This window comes from Lissotriton helveticus, chromosome 5_1 (genome assembly GCF_964261635.1).
Source record: "Lissotriton helveticus chromosome 5_1, aLisHel1.1, whole genome shotgun sequence".
Taxonomy (NCBI): Eukaryota; Metazoa; Chordata; class Amphibia; order Caudata; family Salamandridae; genus Lissotriton; species Lissotriton helveticus.
This window is the reverse complement of record NC_136065.1, coordinates 1,858,356,594-1,858,380,209: the sequence shown is the minus strand read 5'-3', so window position 1 is coordinate 1,858,380,209 and position 23,616 is coordinate 1,858,356,594.

The following is a 23,616-nucleotide window of genomic DNA, read 5'->3' as shown; positions in this document are numbered from 1 at the left end:
GTACGCCATTCCACTGTAGTCTACACCACTCCACTCTGCATCACTCCCATTCACTCTATGCCATAACACTTCACTCAATTCCATGTAGGTGTACAACATGGCAAAAAGATATTGGCAAAGCACATAGCTCTTGCATAAGTGAAACCTACTGGCTTTGCCAATGCTTTTTTAATGGCTGGTGGGGGCCAGCACAGACAAGGAAAGTTGGGAGATGGGAAGGGAAGAAGCAACACGGACAATGGGACAGTTGGGGTTGAGACAGAATTATCAACACAGACACAGGGGGAGTGGGAGAGAAGAAGCAACACAGACAATGTGGGGCAGGAGGTAAGAGGCAAAATGGAAGAAGCAACACAATGTGGGGCAGGAGGTTGGAGGCAACATGGAAGAAGCAACACAGACAATGTGAGGCAGGAGGTAAGAGGCAACATGGAAAAAGCAACACAGACAATGTGGGGCAGGAGGTAAGATGCAACATGGAAGTAGCACCACAGACAATGTGGGGCAGGAAGCAGGAGTCAACATTGGAAGAAGCAACACAGACAATGTGGGGCAGGAGGAAAGACGCAACATGGAAGAAGCACCACAGACAATGTGTGGCAGGAAGTAGGAGGCAGCATGAAAGAAGCAACACAGACAATGTGGGGCAGGAGGGAAGAAGTAACATGGAAGAAGCAACACATACAATGATGAAGGACAGGAGAAGAAGGAAGAAAAATAGTAGCTCAATCACAGCGTGAGCACCAGAAGGACTCTAATCACAATGAAACAATCAGTACTTTGTCCATGCTTCACATGATAGAAGAAGAAGTGAAACTGGCATTTGCTGGCCAATTAGGAGGCAGCAAATAAGAGTGACAATTAAGCAATCAAATGATAAGCATTGGGTGCGCTCCAAGCCCCTCTTAGTAAGCAAAATCTATTTCAAGCGACAGAGAACCACGCTTAGGCAACACCTAAAAATGGCAATGGTGGGTATCACAGAAGACACAGAGGCATGAGAATGGCTTGCACTGGTTGGCATAGTATGCACAAGAGGTAATTTAATCAGGGTGTGATTTGACCCTATGGACCGCAAAAATCTCATTTGGGTAGACAGATAATCTTGTCTTAACACTGGCGAAAATCACACTCCACAAATGGAGTTATTGTAGACGTCATGTCAACTCACATTTTTTGGACCACCGTTCTTTGCATACCGATGTAACTGCATGCAATTCAGCTTGGCGTCTGCTTCTGCGGTCTGTCAAAGGATGTTGCAAAAAACGAATTAAGACATATTGGATTTAGAAAGTGCTGTAAGGGCAGCTAATACCATTATCAAACGTTATACATTATCAGCATTAGTAAGCTAAAAGCCTGCGATGGTCTTGCGATGATTTCCACCAGAGCATGCCTTTTTCACTCATCAAAGATGTGATCTTGTTTCCATAGCAAACCGGAAAAATCGGAGGTTCGAATCCTAGATATGTCAATTCAGCCCTTCCTTCTACTAAAAATAGAAAATATATTACATGTTTTGATTGGTTAATCTTAACTGTATGTAAAAGTGTTCTATGTGAAGGTCCGTATAAATAACAGGTTAATATTCTGCGTTGTGAAAGTGTTGCCTCCATTGTCATGAAAGTTGAGGTGGTTACGACTTACAGTAGCTCACTTTTCTGGTCCCACCTTCTGCAAACCCAAATTGGGGTTCATCCCTCGATATAGGAATTCCTGCAATACATAATGCAGGATGAACATACGGTTGTGCCCTGGGCTTTTTTGATAGCACTTAGCCTGCGTCTAGGCTGCGTGGGGTGTTGGTAATTATGAGCGATGCGTCTTTCCTGCTTTAATTACTGATGCAACCTTTGGAATGTTGAGACGGATTCAAGCTCTCCTATTGGCTGCGGCTGCACTCTGGACGTTCTTTCCTCTCACTGCCAACCACTAATGCCCTGAAGCCCTTCCTATTTCGACAACATTCAGACAATGCTCGGCTGCCGCCACCGGTTCACGCAGTGCACAAATCAAGCTCGACGGATTACTCACGAAGGCATAACCTAATCAGAGTAAACCTGCAAATAAACGAGAAACAGCTTTGGCATCTGTGTTGAGTCCCTAAAATGAGGTATTATGTCTCGTTACGATAATGTTGTTTGGAATTCCGTGAGCAGTATTACGTTTTGCAGGCGGAATTATTAACACCAGTTGTTTAAGCAGCGAAACATAATTCAGTGTGGGTTGGGTGTCACCTAAACAGCAAATCAATGGGTGGATGTAACTCACAGAAATTATTCCTCTGCCTCCATCGCCAAGCAAATTGGGAGAAAAAAATGTACTTCAATTTGTCTTACTTTTGTGACGTAAATACAATTCTCTCTTTGATAACTTTATTTCGGTCAGAGACCATAAAAGTGCAATAAAATATATACAAGCACAATAATAAAACATAGATACATTAGAATTAAAAAGTTATTAAACTTTGGTTATCAAAGGAATAGTAGAGGATAAAAGCAACAATCCGTTATTTCTTGTAGATAAAACTGGTTCTTCTCTGCCACATGCCTAATAGAAACCGGGAGACGGCAAAAACAATGGGAGGGGCAGTGTCATAAGTTAGCACTCTACAAGCGTGTGCACAGTGTCGGAAACCAAGATTTTTGCATAATGGGATAATCCAGCATTTTCGAATTTCACTGTATGCTGGACAAAAGAAAAGGATATGTACAATATCTTCACTGGCATAATTACAGGCAGGGCAGTTGGCATTTGTCGTTTTTGCCCATCTGGATGTCAGTGCCCCTACCGGTAAAGAGCTGTGCCTCAATTGGATGTACAGTTTTCTTGCTAGTGGAGGCTGCACCAAGTCCAGAAACACCTCCGTCCTGTATTCGACTTTTATTGTAAGGAACTCAGTTGACAGTCTGCCCAGGGAGGTAGAACAATGTAACAATTTAAGATTGTACGATTTTACAGCTGCCACCAGTACAGTCCTTTGCATCCTCATACAGCTGTCTTCCGGTGTGTCCCACAGTTGGGGAAGGCCAATTTGATAAAAGAGAGTCTTGACATGTACCAGCCACGGTATATTCTTACTCTTTAGCAGTCCCCAAATAGTGTTAAATTCTGCTCAAATACAAATACAATTCAAAATCTCAGTAAATATATCCCTAGGTATAATGCTATTTCCTGGTAGTGACATTGCTGGGAGAGTGTGTGATTGTTTGTGGTTGTGTGGTCTATATGGGTTGTGTTTTGATGACGAGCGTAAAGTACAGAGTTGTGCTCTTACCATTATTTGTAGCGGTGTTTAGGCTTGTGACTGAAGTGAAAAGGAGTGAGGGATAGTACGATTAAGCTTAAACATTGTCAATGGATGGGTAAAGAGAGTGCAACTGCCCTCTGGCCTATATGGGAAGTGCACTCAAGTAAGCATGAACTGCAAAAAAAGCTCATCTCTGGCTGCCGCAACCACGAGTCTGCACTTATACAAGTGCCAAGTGCTTTAGTGGGTATGAATAGGGGTGGCCACACAAGCAGCAAATACCCTCCAACTTTTAATGGTCTCCATCATACATTTATGTACTGCTTGATCTGTTAAATTGTGCTAGTACCTGGTGTTTTGTCATATTTCTTCAAGGGATCCGGCAGAGCACCTGTTCATAGCCTAAGCTAGAACCTTTCCCCATGGCTGTGCTCCCATTTACTGTCCTAACAACAGTAACCACAGTATCAAAAACTTTAAAAGAAAGGAACAATATAAATGTATTTATTTATTTAGAGTTTCATAGAGCGGGGACATGACCGATGGGCATCAAAGCGCTGTACACAAGTTGGGACAGAAGCAAAAAACATGAGCATGATGCATCACAAATATTACCAAACAAGTGTAACTCAATTTACAAAACAGTAAGCAGTTCCTCTCAGATGGCTTTCTAGGATCAGCTGCGATGGAGGTGCTTATGCCCTCTTGGTCGTTGCAGTGTCATTGTTAGGTCATTGGAGTCAGGCCAGATGTTGTGAGGACTCTGTTCATCAGGATCCTCTCCACTTCTCTTTTTGAAAATGAAGGTGAATGAGTTTGACCAATTTCAGGTGGTAGTGAGTTCCATATCCTCGGGCCATTCCTGGAAAGGAACGTGAGTACGTTATTTCCTGAATCTTGGAGATTCCAGCCTGGGGGAGATTGCACTCCTGAGGAAGTGGTTGCCCCCTGAGATTTTAATCTTTTCTTACAAGTATAGGGGTTCATCATAGAGTAAGGCTTTGTGAGAGGCAAGCAATTTTCAGATGAGCTCTGGTTTCGAAAGGGAGCCAGTTGAGAGACCGAAGTGAGGGGGTAATGTGGTCAAAGCTCGTACATGTTTTCAATCTTGCTGCTGAGTTGAGGATTTGCCTTGAGTAGAGACCTGAAATATTCTTGTCTGGAGACCTCAAGCGATTGTACTGCTAGTTTGAAACCAGGTGGTGGCACCTGTATGACCAAATGTTAGTACAATATGTAATCTAGTATTCAAACTAGTTAGCACTTCGGTTTTAAAGATATATCAGATGTATCCTCTCACTTCTGAGGTGGACAACTTTCTTCAGAGTCAGACCCACTTCCAAGCACTCCTCAATACTCATCTGTACAGACATACTGTGCACCAATATTCCTCCATACCATCACAAACACTTCTTTTCCTGAAGTATTCAAGAACATCTTGTGACACAGGAACCAATGTTCACTCATTCCACATCTTTCCATTATTCAACCGTGCTCCCTACAAATCTGCCCTCCCTGCTCTCTTTGGTCTGTTAGTACCCAATTCGACAATCTCACTCAAACCCACTGCATCCCAGGAACAATTTAGACCCTTAAAGGCAGATTTCATTGTTGCTTTCATGCATTTTGGGAAAATTCCTGTTTCTTTGTTCTTCTTATCAATCCATCGGTAACAAATTATAGTTTGTGGTACCCTCCCGCGCTTAGCTTAAACTAGTGTGATTCATATTCACATGCAGTATTCTGTGATATAACTGTATTCCACATTTCATGGCTGTGGCCAGTCACCAAATTCCCCCAACACCAATTAAATCCCTTACTTCACCACATGAATAAATCTTTCAATATTACCTTACTAAGCGGAAGCACATCACTGTTCTTATGGGTCTGATGCTACACCCCACTGAGTGTCTCCTTTTCCTTAAAGATCAGCTGCACAAAATTGTCTGTCACTACGTATTGGGTATAAACTTTCCTCAAAATTACTTCCTTTAACAGTTTTAACGTATACCAGTGGTTACATAACCCACACATTTTTCTTATGGCAATACAAACAATAATTTACCATAACCAAAGCAAACTTTGAAGCCCCTCTAAACATTACCATTTGCCAAGAAATAATAAACAATCTTGCATCTCAGAAATTGCCCTATACCCCCAGCAGTCACTGCATGATACATTACTGTTTTCTGTAACTTGGCGCTTAGCGGATTGCCAGGCACTGGCTCCAGCAATGCTGTTTAACACCCCATCCAGTGCTGCCAACCAAAATCCTTTTGAAACCTGTCTGTTCATTCCACTAGGGCCAATATGCCACTCCTGGTGGTGCCACCTGCAATCCCAGCACATGAGCAATCCCACACACACAGGTCAAATGTTAAGTTGGAAATAGGTGACGTCCGCCCTTGCCCCGGCTGATTGAGCTAGGGAGAAACCTCTTTCTTCACTCGTTAGCCCGCATCTTTGGCTGGCTCTCACTTTTTCTGTGGCATATCTGTTCTCCTGAAGTTTCTCGCTGCTGGCCGTGGTTTCAGACTCGGAGGGAATCCTTTCATGGCTGCCAGCATCTGAGACACTTTTGGCCACCATGTTTAGGAGGTTAGCAGTCTTGCTTTGTCTACGTTAGCTACGTTAGACTATAACTGCCCATAAATTTGCCGGTCTGGTGCAGACGCACTGCTGGTGCACTGAATGCACGCCAAAGGCAAGCCCGTCTGTGCCTGAACACCAGAAGCCACCAGAAAACCTGTCTCTTTTTTTCCTGAGGTGAAACACACTACTAGACCATCATACTTTTAGGAAGATTAATACTGACATTACATTACTGAAACAGGAAGAACTGGTGGGACAGACTCCCCTATCTAGAATATGACATGGTCACTAAGTGCAACTCCTGCAGTTTTTCTTTCACCCCATGTCTTCCGGCATCCCACTCTCTACTCACTTTTAAGTGGAAAACAACACAGTGATTAAACTCAGTCTTTCTTAAAGGGTCCCTATTGCAATGTCCGCTCCTTTCCCAAATATACAGTTGAAACATGGGACCTCATTACTAACCACAAACCTGATTTATGTTTCCTTTCGGCAACCTGGCTCAACCTCTTGATCACCACATGTATTTCCATAGCCATTCTCAAAGACAATAGTTTAATCAAAACAATAACAAAAGGGGAAGGTGTGGCCATTCCTTTTCATAACACATAGAATGTCTCATGTCTGAATACCCTCTGTGAGGATTGGATTCAGCTTTATATATTCAGCCTGGAGGTTATTTATTTATTTATTTATATTCTTATATAGCGCCTGATTCGACCCCCGAAGGGGTACCTCCGCGCTTGTGCCTCTAGAAGAATATAACTTATGCTGGTCCAGGGTCAGAGGGATTTATTAGACTCCTGATTTAAGTTAGTTAAATATTTGTGAATAGATGGGTTTTAAGAGACTATCGGAAGATTAAATGGTTGGTGATTTGTCTCAGCATATGAAGCAGTGAGTTCCAGAGGACAGGTCCCGTGTGGGCGAGGGCACGGCCTCCCTGTCTAGATCTTTTAATTCTGGGTACCTGTATTAACTGCAAATTGCTGGAGCGTAAGGAGCGTCCAGGAACATAGGGTGAGAAATTTTTTGTCAGATACTTAGGGCCAGTACCTGACAGACATTTGTGAATTGTACATAGGATTTTAAACTTAATGCGTTGCCGCACTGGGAGCCAGTGGAGTCTAGTCAACAGAGGGCGGGAGGGAGTCCTAGGTGGAGCATTAAGGACAAGCCTCGCCGCAGTATTTTGGACTATCTGCAATTTATTAAGATGTTCTTCATTAGCTGACAAGAGAAGACCATTGCAATAGTCCAATCTGCTGATGACTAACGCCTGGACCAGTGTCTTCCTATGGCTGTCGGGTAAGTATGGAAAAACCCTTCTCAGCAGTCCAATGACACGAAAACAGGTGCCGGCCACTTGGTTCACATGATCTTTAAGTGTTAGTGCTTGATCTAATAGCACCCCCAAGTTTTTAACGGTCTGTTTAGGGCTGGGGACAGGTCCCAGTTCCAAGGGCCACCACTCGGGGGACCACAATATCGTTGCTTCCCCAAACAACATAACTTCTGTTTTTCCTACATTACATTGTAGGGAATTCATCGCCATCCATTCTGATACTGCCCTCATTCCATCTGCAAACGATTTTTTTAGTGCAGGCGTGAAGATCTTAAAAGGGAACAGAAGTTGTGTGTCGTCGGCATACGACACCGGGGTGAACCCAAAAGACCCTACTAGGTCAGCCAAGGGGGCCACATACACATTAAATAATGTGGGGCTTCGGCATGAGCCCTGTGGCACTCCCTTGATGAGCTCCCTGGAGATGGATTTGTGGGAACCCAACCTGACTTCTTGAGAGCGGCCTGAAACAAAGGGTTACAAAGGGTGCCCTAGTCAATCGTCCACCAGGCCTTAAACAAAACTTTAGCCATAAAGTCATGGAATGCCGTGCCCCACATGTACTCACTTCACAAAACTTCATTTTGATGGGGGGTTTTAACCATTACGCAGAGCTTTTCCCTGATCCAGAAATCCAACTTCTTGTCTCCAATCTGGAGACACTTGAACTGTCCTTAAAGGGCACCGGCTCCACTCACACTGTGGGTCATACATAGATCTTATTTTTACAAATGTCTTGGACCTTCAAGTTAGTTCCTAAATTCCATTAACTTGGTCAGATCACTTCATGCTCAGTTTTCAAGCGTCTCTCAATATGATTCAAACCAGTTGGAACAATAAACCTCAAGGGCTGACCAGGCCCTGGAAGAATGCCTCTGAGTCCTCCTTCTTCTCCAACTTTCCTACTCAGCATGTCCCAGAATCCTTAGACATCAACAGTGCGCTTCCTACTTTTCAGAAGACTTTGGACATAATAGCATCTGTAAGGCCTAATCACTGCAAATCCACTAGACCCCCTGCTCCATGGTTCACTGAGAAGCAAGAGAAATCAGTTTACAGGAAACTTGAAAAAAGATGGTGTATATCAAAAGCTCCCGCAGACAAAATGATCTACAAGTCAGCCCTAAATAACTAATATAAAAAAATTAGAGCCACCCACTAGTCATATTTCATCAATAGAATTGACAGCACCAGAATTCCACCAAATAACTTTTTAAAATTCTCAATGAATTTGCTTGGCCGACAGCTTGCACTCTCCCTACCCCAGCTTCTCAGGAACTATGTAACGCCTTAGCTAACCATTTTGAGGACAAAATTGAGAATATCTATAAGAGTTTTTCCAACTGCAACCCTGCTGCTGACTCTCAATCCATCATGTCCTTGAATCATAACTCCTCTGTAGTCCTGGAACATTTTGAATCTTTCATGCCAGAATCGATGTTAGACATGATGAGCAAGATCAAATCGGGTTCCCAGTCTGATCCTGCTCCCCCCCTCCTATAATGGTGTAACTTGCCAACTCTCTTATCCCCACCATTACAGCCCTGTGCAACCTCTCCCTGGATACTGCCTCCACGTCGCAGGCTTGGAAAGTAGCACAGGTTGTGCCCATACTGAAGTAGCCTAATGTTGACCCTTTGAATCCAGCAAACTATAGGCACATCCCCCTTCTCCCTCACTTAGGCACAATTATGGAATGCCTTTCATAGCACTGAAACAGCACTGATAGGAGTTCTAGATGATACCATAAGACTCACTCTGAATGAGGGCTGCACAGCCATGCTGGTGCTGCTTGATCTTTCCGTTGCCTTCAACACCATCTCACACACACGATTTTGATTCAATTACTTACTGAGATTGGTGTCGGTGGCAAAGCCCTAGAATAGATGCAACGCTTCCTCAGCAATTGCACCCAGGTTATCAACTTAGGCACCTTTAAATCTTGGGTAATGTCACTAGACAGAGGAGTCCCCCAGGGCTCATCTTTAAGCCCAGTACTATTAAACATCTATGTGGCACCTCTGGGTCAAGTAATCAGGTTCAGTGGATTCAATGTCATCTCAGATGCTGATGACACTCAACTGATCATCTCCACAGGCCCGAACCCGGACTCAACTAAACTGAAGTTCAGAAAGTGCATGAGGAAAAGTGCCTCTTGGATGTCCCACAACTGCTTACAGCTTAAGGGTGAAAAAAAATCTGAAATTTTGCTGTTCTGCTGGGCACATGACTACTGGACGAGCGATTGGTGGCTCTCTGAATTAGGAACACTCCAAACCTAAAAAGGTGGTAATATATCTGGGCATTCTAATCGTCTATAGCCTCTCAATGAAAGAGCAAGTGAAATCTACATGTGGCACCTATTTTGGGATAATGTGCATGTTAAGAAAAGTATTTCAAAGAATTCCTCTCCACACAAGAAAGACTCTCACGCAGGCACTAGTGGTGAAATGCTTAGATTATGCCAATGCGCTCATGGCAGCGGCAAATGACTCTCCCCTGTCTAGACTTCAGGTTACCCAGAACAGGTCAGCCCGACTTGTCCATAAACTTTCTCCCTGCCCACCTCTGTACCCATGCTTAAATCACTGCACTGGCTTCCCATTAGAAAGCAAGTGACTTTCAAACTTCTGTGCCTGGTACACAGAGTTTTGTCATGGACAGGACCAATGTACCTCCAAAACAAACCGTCAATTTACTGCCCCACCAGAACTCTGACATCTAAGAATCTACTCTTGCTCTTCCCATGACGTATTCGCACAATTAGGCAGGGCGGTAGAACTTTTTCTTATCTGGGCCCTCTTCACTGCAACAGGCTTCCACTTCACATTCGCATATGCTCTGAATTTGCATCTGCTAAAAACGTTGCTGTTCTGACCAAGAAGCTACGAAAGATCAGGCAAATTGACCTTTTCCTCTTCCTCTTCCTAAATTAGCATTTAAAAAACCTTTGAAATTCACTGAAAAAAACCATAGGTTTCAGGCACGTTATAGTTCGAAATTAGCATTTAAAAACCCTAGAAATTCACTGAAAATACCATAGGTTACAGGGACGTAATAGTTAGTTAGACATTTCACTCATACAAAACCAGAGAAATTCTACTGTTACATTTAGTTCAGCTATAACTCGCGCCACTGCAATGCACTGCTGATGACGTCACAGATTACATCATTCATGACAAGTTCAGTGACATCACTGATGACATCATCCACGTGAAAATCTGATGCACCTCCTCACACCCAAATATAACCTTTGATACTCCCACTCTAAAATACAGACTACCATTTTCTAAACCATCGACACAACAATACCAGTTACTGCATACGCACTCAATGAGTGCGTATGCCTAGGTCTACACACACAACCACTCATTCACCCATACAATCACTTATACATGCAGTCACTCATCAATACAACACTATCATATGCACTCATACACCTATACAGACACTCACACACCACCACTCATCCAGAGTTACTCACACACCTAGTCAGTCATGCAAAGAATCAATCACACTTCCATTTACTCACCTATACAGTTATACACACACCACATCACTTATTCAAACAGAAACAAATACATACTTACTCTCTTATACAATCACTGATACAAGTTCACACTCATCCATACAGCCACTCTCATTATCACTCACTCTCATGTATAGTCATATATATTGTCCAACACTCACATATACTGCCTTTCACATATGTAGTTACTCACATTTATACCACTGAGACATCCATTCACTCACCAACACAGCCATACACACACTCACTCACCCATACAGCCCTTCACAGACACACTCTTGAACCCATACACCCAGCGATTCACCTACTCACACATTTATGCACAAAGTAACACACCCCCCACCCACCCACACAAACACTCAGGCACTCATACAGAAAGTCAGGCAACCAATCAATAACCCATATAGACACTCATGTAGCTACTCACCAACCCATGAAGCAGCTTACTCAACAACAGACACACTGAAGCAGACATTCACACAGTTTAGTCACTAACCCATGCATTCACACTCGCGTATACAGTCACGCACCTACTAAATCCTCCATCCAGTCACTTATACACCCACTCATTCTTCAATACACTTTGGCATATATATAAAACATATTTAAACTTTATAGAAACACAGTCACTGGATGATGTCATCAGTGATGTCATTTGAGATGTCATCAGGGATGTAACTGACCATGTCATGAATGATGTAATATGTGATGTCATCAGCAGTGCATTGTGCGGGCGCGAGTTTTAGTTAGCTGAACTAATTATAACGGTGGAATTTCTCTGGTTTTGTACAAGTGAAATGTCCAACTAACTATAACTTCCCTGTAACCTATGGCTTTTTCAGTGAATATATATATATATATATATATATATATATATTTATGTACTATACTATAAGTATGTCGTATTAGGTTTATGGATTAATGATAATCCGCATGTTGAGAACTCTCTAGTGTGACACCTAGAAAATAGAAGCACTATGCTATTATTTATGTACTACTAATGTAATCACTTATGAACTTTAATAAGTGTAAAAATGCCTAAAATCAACAGATCAAAGATGAGCCGGGAGGCCTCTTTTTATGTTTACACTGTGTCTTTAAACTAATTGGATATATTGTATCATGTGCTTTTTTAAAATTTCACTATATATACATTTAGGTTGGTTTAGCGTGCCATGTGATCAAGACTGCCGTTGGGCAGTCGAAAGTTAAAACGCGTCAGGCTGGGCACTTGCTTTTGGAATGATTTTGCACTAGCACTTTAATCTGCATTAAATAAAGAAGATTCTGTTCTCCGCATTTGTAGTCCATACCTGTTTGGGGTCAAGATTGGATCGGGTTCAGGATTGAGTGAGGCAGATACCGAGGAGGTTGGGCGAGTGAGATGCTCCAATCAGTGAGGAGCCATTACAACTGCATTTAATGATCCTCCAGGTGGAACAACACTAAAGTGAATCGGGCACTGAAGAAAGCCGCAAGGCTGAAACGCGTCTGCCCATGCGTTTTGCTGTTCCAGCAGTATGGGAGCCCCTGTATGCAATAAAGTTTCCTTTGGCCACCGAGCATATGTCGGACCCGTTCCTGTGGAGTGGGATTGGTTTTAATATATATATATATATATATATACATATATATATATGACGAAGGCGTACCGCCGAAACACGTCCATTTTGGATTTGACCCCCCGTGAGTGCAGTCTCCTTTTTCGTTTCAAATATATATATATATATATATATATATATATATATATATATATATATATATATTTAGTCCAAGAGCCTTAGCTTTCAAGAATGCACTCCCAGTCGCGGCTGATCTTACGGGATTGATTGCAGTAGAAAGCCGACTGCAGTTTCTCAGTTAATTTCAGCTTGAATCCGACGCGTTTCGAGGCCGAGCCTCTTCCTCATGGGTTTCTGTTAAGAATGCGGCATTTTGGATTTCCAACTTGCATGCTGCCTTTATTGTTCGCCCATAGTGGGCCACGTGGTTCGCGATGATTGTGAGCAAAGCATGCTGGACTTCGTAGTCCGTATTGGTACATTGTTGCCCTTAATGGGCTCCTTGCCGCATTCGTATTTGCACAGTATATATTTAAAGCATTATAACATCTTTAGTAGGTTCAAGATAGTGGTATTGGCCATTTTTTCTCCTCCCGGACTGTGCTGATCATGGCTGTAGAAGGTTCTGATGCCGCGCAGCCCTTTCCTTTCTTGTTTTCAACGGAAGGTGGTGCAATTCTTCACGGCAAGGCCACCATGTTTAATTATTTAGTCCAAGAGCCTTAGCTGTCAAGAATGCACTCCCAGTCACGGCTGACCCTTACGGGATTGATTGCTGTAGAAAGCCGACAGCAGTTTCTCAGTTAATTTCAGCTTGAACCCGACACGTTTTGAGGAACAGCCTCTTCTTCATGGGTTTCTGTTAAGAATGCGGCATTTTGATATTGAGCACACGTCACTCATCATTATCAACAGTTGCCATTGATAAAGGGATCACCATCCCGAAACCGGTCTGGCAGTTACTTACTTGGCGAACGAGTGCCTGCACCTCCAGGTTGCTGCTGATCCTTGAAATGAAATGGATGCAAATATGCCGTTCCTGTGGCATCTTCCACCAGGGCTTAAACTTTGGATTGAATATATATATATATATATATATATATATATATATATATATATATATATATATATATATATATATATATATTAGTCCAAGAGCCTTAGCTTTCAAGAATGCACTCCCAGACGCGGCTGATCTTACGGGATTGATTGCAGTAGAAAGCCGACTGCAGTTTCTCAGTTAATTTCGGCTTGAATCCGACGCGTTTCGAGGCACAGCCTCTTCCTCATGGGTTTCTGTTAAGAATGCGGCATTTTGGATTTCCAACTTGCATGCTGCCTTTATTGTTCGCCCACAGTGGGCCACGTGGTTCGCGATGATTGTGAGCAAAGCATGCTGGACTTCGTAGTCCGTATTGGTACATTGTTGCCCTTAGTGGGCTCCTTGCCACATTCGTATTTGCACAGTATATATTTAGAGCATTAAAACACCGGGGGATGGGGTCCCTAGGGCGGAGTATGGCCCTGGGAGGGGGGCCACCCGGCCCCCTTCTCGATTAAAAAATAAAATAAAATTATGGGCAGGCCCTGGGGAATTGGGTCCCCAGGGCCAAAAAACAAAGAAAAAGAAGGAGGGCTACACAGCCCCCCTTCTTGAAAGCATTTTTTTTAAAAACGAGTTCGGGAGGAGGCCATGCCCCCTCCCTGCACCTCTCTGCAAACGCGCCCCCTGCCGCAGTTGCCGAGGTGGAACTAATTCCACTTGCATACTGGGGTCCCTGGGGGCCAATTAGCCCACCAGGAGCCTCCAGTATGGGCCAGGGGGCTCCCTTGCAGAGAGGTGTAATGAGGCCACGCCCCTTTTTACACCTCCCTGCAGCGCAGCCCCCTTGCGCATACTGGAGGTTGCTGGTGGGCTAGTTGGCCCCCAGGGACCCCCAGTATGCAAGGGGAATTAGTTCCCCCTCTGAAAAAGCGCCAGGGGGCTGTGTTTCAGAGAGGTGTAAAAAGGGGCGGGGCCTCATTACACCTCTCTGCAATGCAGCCCCCAGGCGCATACTGGAGGTTCCTGATGGGCTAGTTGGCCCCCAGGGACCCCCAGTATGCAAGGGGAATTAGTTCCCCCTCTGAAAAAGCGCCAGGGGGCTGTGTTGCAGAGAGGTGTAAAAAGGGGCGGGGCCTCATTACACCTCTCTGCAACGCAGCCCCCATGCGCATACTGGAGGTTCCTGATGGGCTAGTTGGCCCCCAGTGACCCCCAGTATGCAAGGGGAATTAGTTCCCCCTCTGAAAAAGCGCCAAGGGGCTACTTTGCTGAGAGGTGTAAAAAGGGGCGTGGCCTCATTACACCTCTCTGTATCGCAGCCCCCTGGCGCATACTGGAGGTTCCTGGTGGGCTAGTTGGCCCCCATGGACCCCCAGTATGCAAGGGGACTTAATCCCCCAACTTAGAATGCGGTACAGGGCGTGTTTGCACAGTGGTGAAGGTAGGGGGCGGGGCTAGAGGTGATATGTGTGCAAACATACCTTGTAGCGCGTTTTAAGTCGGGGAATTCATTCTTCTTCAATCCAGAGGTCCCCTAGGGGCCAACTAGTCCAACAGGTACCTCCAGTAAGCACCACGGAGCTGCGTTGCAGAGTGTTGTAAAAAGGGGGCATGCCCTCTGAACACCTGTCTGCAACGCAGCTCCCTGGTGCATACTGGAGGTACGTGGTGGGCTAGTTGGCTCACAGGGGACCTCAGGATTGAAGAGGAATTAATTCCCCAGCCTAACACACGCCACAGGGCCTGTTTGCACACATGTTACCTCAGGCCCCGCCCCCTTCCTTCACTATTGAGCAAAATATTCCTGTAAAATCAGGCGAACCTCGATTTCCAATTTACTGACCTGTTGTCATAAGAGACGTCAGTGCTGCATCTTTGAGCACACTACTGATCTTGAGAAGTAATTGTAACCATACTTACAGTAACTTGAATTTCCTTCCATAGGCTAACATTGAGTGGTTTCACTTGGAAATTTTTCTAAGTGTGGAGTTTTGGAACTTTAAAAAATTCCTCTGAAATCAGCCGAACTACGAATTCCGATTTACTCACCTGTTATCAGGAGAGACCTCAGTGCTGCATCTTTCAGCCCACTATTCATCCTAAAAAAAGTCATTCTAATCGTAGTTACAGTAACTTGAATTTCCTTTCTTAGGCTAACATTGACATGTTTTACTTGGAAATTCTTCTAAGTGTGGAGTTTTGTAACTTAAAAAAATACCTAAAAAATCAGTCGAACTACGAATTACAATTTACTCACGTGTTATCAGGAGAGACCTCAGTGCTGCATCTTTCAGCCCACTACTTATCCTGAAAAGTAATTCTAACCGTAGTTACAGTAACTTGAATTTCCTTTCATAGAATATCATTGCCTGCTATATAAAATATATATAAATTATAAATATATAAAAATATATATATATTACAATTTCAATATTTAAAAAAACATTTATTTTTCAATTTATATACAAAATATCTAATGTAATTTAAAAAATAAAATATCTAAAAATAAATAATTTAAAATAATGTAGCAAATCAGTATAAAAAAATATAACAATTAATACATTTAAAAATTATCATTTATAAAACCTTTGAAATTCACTGAAAAAACCATAGGTTTCAGCCACGTTATAGTTAGGAATTAGCATTTAAAAAACCTTGGAAATTCACTGAAAAAACCATAGGTTTCAGCCACGTTATAGTTAGGAATTAGCATTTAAAAAACCTTAGAAATTCACTGAAAAAACCATAGGTTTCAGCCACGTTATAGTTAGGAATTAGCATTTAAAAAACCTTAGAAATTCACTGAAAAAACCATAGGTTTCATACATGTTATAGTTAGCTGGACATTTCACTCATACAAAACCATTGAAATTCCCCCGTTATAGTTAGTTCAGCTAACTATAACTCGCGCGCCCGCAATGCACTGCTGATGACGTCACATATTACATCACTTATGACATGCTCAGTGACATCACTCATGACATCACTGATGACATCTCAAATGACATCACTGATGACATCACTGATGACATCATCCAGTAAATGTGTGTCTTTCTAAAAAAAAAAATTTTTTTATACATGTATATCTAAAGGTCGATGGAAGAATAAATGGGTAAATAAGTGTCTGTATCAGTGTCCAAATGTCCACCTAACTATAACATGTATGAAACCTACGTTTTTTTCAGTGAATTTCTAAGGTTTTTTAAATGCTAATTCCTAACTATATTGTGGCTGAAACTTATGTTTTTTCAATGAACTTCTAAGGTTTTTTAAATTCTAATTCCTAACTATAACGTGGCTGAAACCTATGGTTTTTTCAGTGAATATATATATATACCACCACTCCCGTCCGTCTGTAACAAACAGGTCTGACACAGCACGAGTAGGCTCGGGATGAGGTTTTAATACCACCACCAATATATTCCTGTGAAATCCCAAAGCATCAGCATCCACAGCGGCGCAACACCAGGGCACAGATTCCAAAAGCTGGTATGAGAGTAGATAGAAGTTTATTCAAGCATCAAGGTCCAAATGACGTGTTTCAGCTGCCAGACATGCAGCCTTGATCACATAGCGCGCTGTGAAGTCATAGGTGAAATATATACAGGTGAGAGTAGTAGTCTTGTTACTCACAGGTACATGCATCATTGTAGTCATTTGCAATTTCTTAATTGCGATTATTAAGGAATCGCAATTAAGAATTCGCAAATGCCTATGCATGTAGATATCGCAGAAAAATGTGCGATTTCCAAACATTCCTTAATTGCGACTCGCAAATTGCCCATAGGAATGAATGGGAAGACATTTTCATTCTGCGAATCACAATTAGCGATTCGCAAATGGAGAATGCGAATTCAAGGGTGCAGGGGTGTCCAAAGGACACCCTGTTGCACCCCTGAAATTGATATGTGCACCCATGTTACGCACACATATGTCCCAGGGGCATGTGTGTGCTTAACATGGGATTTTAAAAAATGCACTTTGATGCTTTTTTTTTAAAAAATCGCAATTTACCATCACCTTACATGTGATGGTAAATTGTGATTCTTAATTGCGAAATCTCAAATCTTTTTACTTTCTTGCATTGCATTTAAGGAATCGTAAATTGCGATTCCTTAAATGCAATCGCAATTTAAGAAATCACAAATTTTGCGATTTCTTAAATTGCGAGGGGCTACTTGTTTCATGCATTCCAAAAGCAATTTTTGCGATCGCAAACGGCCGATTTTTGCGATTCGCACCATTTGCGATCGCAAAATGCTTTGATGCATGTGCCTGTAAGTCACTTGCAATGAGAAGGCATTTTACCACATTTTACTGCATTCAGAATGCACGTTGTTTTACTGCGAGGAGGAAAACAACATATCACTGACATAGATAGGCATGGAAAATACATAGAGGACAGACTATTACATTATGTAGTCAAATATCCTTAAGCAGCGCTGTTCACAAGGGCTGATCTCCATACATGATGCAAGACACTGGCTTAAGAGTAACCCCACTGCAGAGAGATACCACATACATATATAAGCAAATTAAAGCATAATGGCCTTCTATGTAAATGCGTAAGCGATGTAATAACATGCCAGACTGTCAACATACCGGCAAAAATTCGCTCCAAAGTGGCCACTGGATGCCGGCGACAGCCTAAAAACACAATGTCAGGTACGTGATGTTGTGCATAATTAAAAGGATCAGATGGTCGTGAACATCGGTTAAAGTACTCCCTGTAAGTGTACTTGGGGCTGCGTGGTGTCATATCCTCAATGCCTTAATGTGCATTGAAGTGTGAGTAGTGCCTTACATTTTGTATGCGAGGGCAGACGACTACTACAGTGAGAAATCCTTGTTAAAATAGAGGGTTAGAGGAATATGGAGGAGTGCCTTGGAGAGAAAAGAGAAGACGTGCGTGACAAGTGCACAATAGTGATAGTGGTGCTGCTAGTGCATGTTAAAAGTCCCCTCCAATCTGTGGTGATAGAGGTTTAGAAAAAGGGGTTATACTAAATATATGTAAATATATAAAGATGCTCCTGGAGCTGGACAGACTTCCTAATGTGTAATGACTGCCACGCAGTTCACGCAAAATTACACAACATTGAATTAGGTTGCAGACATGTAGAGAACAAAAAAATCTCATCATTTAGAAAATACTATAGGTGCACAAATGCACAAAGGAAACCATGGCCTTATTTATGTGGGCCTTGCGCCACCGGTGCGTCACTTTTTCCCATTTTAAAAGTGACGCATCGGTGGCGCAAGGCCTTCATAAATAAGGCCCCATATGTTCTGCTCCACTATGTATTCAGTGGAAATATGTAAACAATGTGTTCCAACTAGTGGAAAGCTGTTATTGTGGTGTATAGTCATACAAAAAATGTTAGAAGGGCAATGGACAGACAGGCAATCTGTTATTGAATGTACAGAAAATGGTGTAGGTCCTCTCTCGTATTGAGGCTGGTCGGTCAGTGTCTTGGTGTTAAATTGAAGCATATATTTACTTTCCATTTGGCATAACAGTTTTTCTTGGTTACCACCCCTTCTCAGTGTGGGTATGCAGTCAATGACCGAGTACTTGAGGTGTCCCAGGTTGTTGTCATGTACCTCCTTGAAGTGCCTGTATTTATGAAACTGGCAGAAATCTGATGAAGGGAACAGTAGTTATGATTTTTGCAAGATTTTCATAAATCACAGCTTTTACCTCTAAAAAGCTTTGAAAGTTTGTAAATCACTGCTTCTTACTTTTACTAGCAGTATATGAGCCTTGAACATGGGGGTTCGGAGCGAAGTCAAAGTTTCAGGCTGGCCACCATGGAAGTCACGGTTGGATGTGAGCGCCGGGTTGGTCTCGGTCAAGGATTTACTTTGCACTTTGAAACCTTTTTAAGTTCCTTTTCTCATTGAAGTTGATGTTTCCCAGGTCCTCAACAGGTTAAGGCCCGCTTTGGGCTTGATGTGGATGGATAAACAAATTCCAGCAGTCTGGTGAAGGGCCTTGGTTCTTGATGGAGTTCGAGGCTACCCAAGAACCGGCAAATGGTGGTAGTCTATGATCCTCAGTCTCTGTGCGTAAAAACTGGTATTTTTTGCCTATGACTTGCAATTTGCATTTCTGTGCGGAGAAAGAGTACACTCTAGCACCAGTCAAGTGTCCAGGACCTGGTAGGCACCTCTTGGAGGCTAGGACTTGATTTTATGGGCTACACCAGCAGAGTCCAGGCCAAGTCCAGTGTCTACTGCTCAGATGGGCACTTAGACAGTTCAGGCATCCTTAGCTTTTGTGTCCCTGTAATTTAGCAGGAGGCTAGCCAACTAGCCGTGGAAGTCCCCTCACTGGTCCTTGGCACATGTGGGAGCAGTTCTAACCCTTGGGGTCTCTCATCAGGGGTGCAACGGAGGGAGTAGGTCTTCTCTTCCTGAAGTTCTGTCTTGGTTCAGTAGGTGCAGCAGGTGCAGTCTTCCTTGATGCAGTCTATATTTCTGAGGTGTGTCCAGTATAATTGGCAACTCCTACTGGAAAGCTGGTTCGGCAAAAGGTTTTCCCCCTCTGGAGGATATGACAGCCTGTCTACCAACACAAAGGAGCAGGCAAGGTATGACTTGCATTTGCCTATCAGAGACAGCAGCCCCTTTGAAGCTGGCAATCTGTACCCATCGTCCTTAGGCCATGCTGGCAGGAGGAGGTCAAACCTCCTTCCTCCAGCAGACAATTGTTCCCTTTCCTGGGAATGCTTCATGCAACCTGGCAAGAGGGCAGCAGGCTGTCTCAGGTGACAACTGATCAGCAACGCTTACCAGAAATTTGGGGGAAGAAAGAGGTGACTTTCTCAAGCCTCTTTAATATTACAATTTACCTTAAATACAACTAAAGGAATAAGTTGGGTTTAAAGTAACAATTAATTTGATACCTTGATGTAATATATTTGGTGGTCCCAAATGGAAGTTGACACTAAGGTCCATATGTATCATTCCAAATTGCGATCGCAAATGCTGAAATTCCGCGAATTTCGGCGTTTGCAATCGCAGTTTGGCTCAGTGGTGGGCATGAAAGTAAAACCTCCTTGCAAAATAAGGAATCGCAAAATGTGCGATTCCTTATTTTGTGATTGCATTTAAGGAATCGCAAAGTGCTATTCCTTAAATGCAATGTAAAAAGCAGAGAAAAAGTGCAATTTGGCCTTAAGGAATCGCAAATTACCACCAACTTCAAGTTGGTGGTAATTTGCGATTTCTATGAAAAATGTACTTTTTTGCATTTTTCAAAGTGCCATGTGGCACACATACATGCCCTTTGTGCATGTATGTGTTCCACATGTGCACACAGGTACATTTCAAGGGGTGCAATAGGGTGTCCTTTTGACACCCTGGCACCCTTGAAATTGCATTCTCAATTTGCGATTCTCTAATTGATAAACGCAAATTGAGAATGTCTTCCCATTCATTGCTATGGACCTCTAGGCCCATAGAAATGAATGGGGAGGTATTCCTTAATTGCGAATTGCAATTTGCGATTCGCCCTCAGTGGTTGGACTAGTGGAACTCCATGATAACTAATAGGACTACCAGCCTCAGTGGTTGGACTAGCGGAACTCCATGATAACTAATAGGACTACCAGCCTTACCACTGACAATTGTGAGTTTTCACTCTCAAGACATGAAAAGCATAAATTAAGCATGTCCTACTTTTTAATATTTAGCACTCTGCCTTATGGACTACTAAGGCCTTCTCTAGGGTTGACTTAATATTAAAAAGGAAGGTTTAGACCTGGCAAAAGATTTAGCCAGGTCGAGTTTGGAAGTTTAAAGGATACTCAACTACGATGTAGTGATGGACTTGGAGCCACTTACTATGGACTTATAGGCAGGGCCACTGGAAATTTGTGATTGTGGGGGCTGTAGCGATTTTCACATAAATATAGATTTGTTGAATTTGCCACACAATCCATCATTTGCCTCATAATTTGCAGATTGTAACAAAAAAGATTGGGCCTCATTTATGAGGCCGTGCGTCACTTTTACGCCGCCGGTGAGTCACTTTTTGTGACGCACCAGCAGCGTAAATAATGTGCCTTGTTGCACCATATTTACCAAGTGACGCATCTATGTAGATGCGTCACTTTGTAAACCCCTGCGCCACATTATACCTGCGCCAGATATAATGTATGCAAGGGGGGCGTATTGACGCAAGGAAGGGTGGTAGAAGTGACGCAGTGAAATCTATGAGATTTCACTGCATCACTTTTAGGACGCTGTTGCGTCAAAATCTTGCGCCTGCCTCACAGCAGGCGTAAGACTGAAGCAGGCCCTTACACATGGGGCTTGCCCCATGTGAAAGGGCGCATTGCTGGAGTTGCGTCACTTTTGTGACACACTCCAGCAATGCGTCACTTTTGTGCTTACTATCTGTAACTCCTTGCACCATGATGCGTCATACATTAAATATGACGCATCATTGGTGTCGCAAGGAATGCGCAGTGAAAAGTGACGCATCGCTGTTTTCACGCAGCGATGCGTCACTTTTCATAAATGAGGCCCATTGTTTCTAGCTCAAATGGTTCAAAAGTTATTAAAAATGCAGTGTTACGTGTAGCAGTACAGTGGAAGCCCTTTAAAAAGGTTGCTTATTGCTATATTTGGGTGTTAAACTGCTACTAATGAGGTGCAACCAATGCCTACACAATGTTAACAAGTTTGCAAATGACAGAATAATCAAGTAATACAATCACAAAAGGTGCCGCATTATGCAGCATTATGTGCCTTTTCTTGCTGCATAATTTAATCAACCCTGCCGCATAATTAGGCCCTACTCTGCAGCATAATGCCAGTGGCCCTGCTTATAGGTATGATAAATATGCCAATTGAGGATTAGCCAATTGCACATACCTTTTGATTGATCAGAGCATATGCACTGTGGCCTGGGCAGCAGGGCCAGTGCACTTAAGAGACCAGAAACCCGCAGCATCACTCCGAAAATTCAGGGGGTGATCATACATAAAGAAGCACATTCTTACTAAAGGACTTTCTTGCTAAATATTCTGCACAATTGCATTACAGTGGGCACAGTCTCCAACTGGTCGTATGCCCCTCATGCCAAAGCCTGTAAATGTTGCCAAAGCCTGTAAATATTCAACTCCTTTTTCACGAAAGGCATCTTGTTTTTTCTCTATATGCAAAGGACTTCTTTAAATTTTCTGATTGATACGTTACTGCTGCAAATAACGTAATATACAAATAAAGGCACTTAATAATTTCATGCATTTTGAGGTGCCTTTTACTCTCCTTGGCGTTTTGGTCATCACCCCTATAATATGTCCCTTAGACCACGATAGTCTTTTAATTATCCAGTGGTGGCAGCATGGCTCGCAGGTGGCGAGGCAAGGGGTATGTTGTGGGCGGGGTGGGAGTCGCGCAGCTGAGGGGCGGTTAGGGTGCATAATACCAGGAAGAAAAAAAACGTACCTTGCCAACGGGTCCCGCGCTGCTCCTGCTCTGCACTTCTTGGAACAGGAAGCAGCCAGGCCCCACTGACCAATCACAACGCTGAGATGCAGCATTGTGATTGGTAAGCACCCAGGCTCCCCTGACCAATCACAACGCTGCATTGCAGCTTTGTGATTGGTCTGAGCGGGATGTATGTCATGACAACGTGGGCTTTTACACAGCGCTGACATTACGACGCATCCATTACAACGCAAGTCGTTACAACGACTTGCGCTGTAGGTGCTGGATTTTGGAATAGTATGATTTACTATTCCAACTCCAGCCTACAGTAGGGAAGGTGTTGGAATAGTAAATCTACTATTCCTTAGTCTCTAGATCCATCCAGTGCAAGTCCTTGTAACGACTTGCGTTGTAATGGCAGCGTCGTAATGGCAGCGCGGTGTAAAGCCCACGTTGTCTTGGCTGTCTCTGTCTGAGCGCCGTGACACGGTGCTCAGCGAGGGGCTGGAGAGGTGGGCATTTTCTCCAAGCAGGCTGCAATACAGCCTGCATGGAGAACAGGGAAAATGCGCATGACTGGTTTGGGGGGCCCGAGATGGCCGACCAAACAGTCACTGTGCACTTTGGAGTTGGCAAACCACTCCTTCCCTGCCCTGCTCCGAAAACAGAGCAGCCCAGCCCTCCCGCAAAGGAGGCAGGAAACATAAAATAATTCTAGGTTATTATAATCTTATGTTTCTTCTTTCTCACGCTGCTTAAAAGCAGTGAGGCGACGCTCCGAGCTGCTCCTGTTACTATCTCTCTGCTGTCAATTTTCAGGACTAGTTGGTCGGGCATTAAATCTTCTATTGG